Raw genomic sequence first — 2,842 nt, 5'->3', positions numbered from 1 at the left:
TTCTTTCTTTCTTTCTTTCTTTCTTTCTTTCTTTCTTTCTTTCTTTCTTTCTTTCTTTCTTTCTTTCTTTCTTTCTTTCTTTCCTTCTTTCTTTCTCTCTATTTGACCTGCCACTTGCATAGCCTTGCCACTTAGCACTCGTGAAAACAAAACTGAATGGAAATTAATTCTGACATTCTCCTTATGTTATTATGGCCGATCACTATTTTAAAATTCTTCCCAATTTAAAGACTGCAGAGGGTAAGAAGGTGTGTTTTAGATATGTTTTCTGTTTGTGTAGTGAAAAAACATATCTGCTATATGTATCGGAAAGGACAGTTTCCACTCTCACGCTGGAGAAAAACAGAGTAGATCTGAATGTACCTTTCTCTATGTTGTTTTTTTTTTTCTACTGCACAAGTAAGTGTGTAGACTAAATCAGTAAGAAAAACATCAGAAGCATTTCACACAAAAACCCCAAATACAAAATTGTTTCTCCTCCTTATGGATTTAGAACATTTTTCAGAGTTTGATTTTAGACCGTTTGTATTTTTTTCCCAAATACATTTTTATTTGTACTGCTGTTTCACTTAATCACTGTAAGCAAATACTATTGAGAATGTCAGCATTTTCATTTCAATTCTTAGCATTTAATTTTTCTTCAGAAGACATTTTAAGACTGAGTCAATTTAGAAAAGCCGGGGTAAGAAGGAAAAAGATTGAAACTGAAACTGCTAATGTTTAAGAACTTATGAGTTCTTAAAAAGTCCTCTGAGTTGGAGGAGATTTTTCCCTGCAACTTTTCCAGCGCTGTGAATAAATTCGCAAGAAATCAATTGTTTTTAAAAGGCATTTTCAAAGTTCTGCTCCTAAGGAAGTTGTTTTCGAGCAATACACATTTCCAACATTTTATTTTTTTTACATGCAGGGATTTGTTGTTGTGTTTTCAGTGCATTAAGGATAAAGGTTTAAAGACAAACCTAAAGAGGACATTTTCTTTGAAAATCTTCACTTTAAGACTGATTCCCATTTAGGCTCTGAAAAGCAGATAGAATGCACAAAAAACATGCACTGTTTTCTCTGGTTTTCTCCAAGGACTGCACAGTACTCTGCACACACGGCCATTCACAGCTGTCTCAAGGTAGCTTTTCCCCCTGAGCCCACTTGGGTGTTATTCTTCTTTCTTCATGTTGTTCTTTCTCACTCTCCATGCCTAGTTTTCCCCTTTGGTTTTCCTTCTCGTGACGTGGGTATAAAAAGCTCAGCGTACGCAAACATCTATAATAACACTCCGAGGGCAAATTACGTCCTTGCTCCGAGGCAGTTTGGAGTTGCCTGGAATATAGGAAAACAGTGCCGATTTAGGCTCTAACAGTAATTTTTATCGCTGCTATTTAGGAAATGGTTCTGGAGCCTCTTCCTGGCAGCCCTTTGCCGCATCCGTCATCAAGGCAGCACAATCCTGCCCTCAGCACTAAGCACAAATTCTCATGCTCTGGTAGGGACTTGGGATGAGCAAATGACTTTTCATTTCCCTGCTGAATTTGGCATTAGCCGCTTTAGAGGCAATATACGGCTCTAGGAATACACTGCCATGCATGGTATGCATAAGATAGCTCCCTCCTACCCACGTGGCACAAGAGTCATTAATTCCATTAGAGTCCGTGCAGACTGTTATGGGAGGTCAGAAATTTGGGGAGCTTCAGGTGCATTCATTATGAAGACGTGGCAGTCCTGTACCTCCGACTCCACAAAGTGAATTCCTCAGGAGGATTTTACATCTGCACACAGTACTGCACTGGTAATGCAGAATGAGAAAATTAAGATCTATAGCTCAGACTGAGAGTTGTGGAAAACTGAATATCATTCACAACTTTTATGTCTGAATGTAGTTAATAGACGTTTCTTGTGAAATAATATTCTAGAAAGTGTACGATCCAGATGGATCAAACATCTCATTTTCACACCCTCCTTTAAAAACATTGAACCAAAATGTGCATGGCAAAAATAAACCTTACAAAAAGTAATTTTAAAGTCATGGCCCAAGGCTTCACTCAGAGAAACTCTGCCCTTTTGGCAGGGTCAGGCCATCTCTTCCAGCTTTACCTCTGAAGTAAAAAGTCTTGTGAAACCACTGCAGATCCATGAAGTCTCTTCAACAAAATTGATTCCCTGAGAGTAAACAGCTCTCTGTTCCACGTCTCCAACAAGCAACAGTGCAATCTGACCGTACTTCTGGTACCCAGACCATCACAAAGTGCTGACTTGGCTTTTGAGAGGGGCCTCGGGACCGCAGTAAGCTGTTTCCAGCTGTTCCAGTATGGTTGCTGTGTATTTAGCTGGAGTTTTGTTTTTGCTCAGCTTGGCGGAGCTCCTGTTGGCAGGTCATGGGGGACGTGAGGCTGTCCCCTGGGTTCTGCTCATGGGCTCGGAGGTGCAATATTGAGCTCCAGCTCTGCTCCTTGGCTCCTCTCCCCACTCCCACAGCCCTGACTGCAGCACTGGCTGCTTTTAGCCCTATGCTCACCCCATGCCACAGGCACCCTAACCTCCCTGTCCTTGCCCCACGTCTACTATTTGCCAGCCTTACAGAAAGCTCCTCACCACTTCAGGCTCAGTTCAGTGGATACTGTCTCACCACAAACACTTCATTTGTTCCTTTTCTTTCTCCGGGTAATTTGGGATTCATACAGACTTGTGGTTCAAAGAAAATTGAGGCCCAAGGGGTGCTATTGGGCAGCTGGTGCTGCAGATAGGTGGGTGGCAGGTGGTCTTTATCCTCCAGTGTTCTCCTATGATCATTAACAGACAGTGAAAGCTGAATTTCTCCTTTGTGTGTTTTATTTGCACTGATTTTTAAATT

This window comes from Coturnix japonica, chromosome 1 (genome assembly GCF_001577835.2).
Source record: "Coturnix japonica isolate 7356 chromosome 1, Coturnix japonica 2.1, whole genome shotgun sequence".
Taxonomy (NCBI): Eukaryota; Metazoa; Chordata; class Aves; order Galliformes; family Phasianidae; genus Coturnix; species Coturnix japonica.
The sequence above is the reverse complement of the archived record's forward strand: the minus strand, read 5'-3'. Positions refer to the sequence as shown.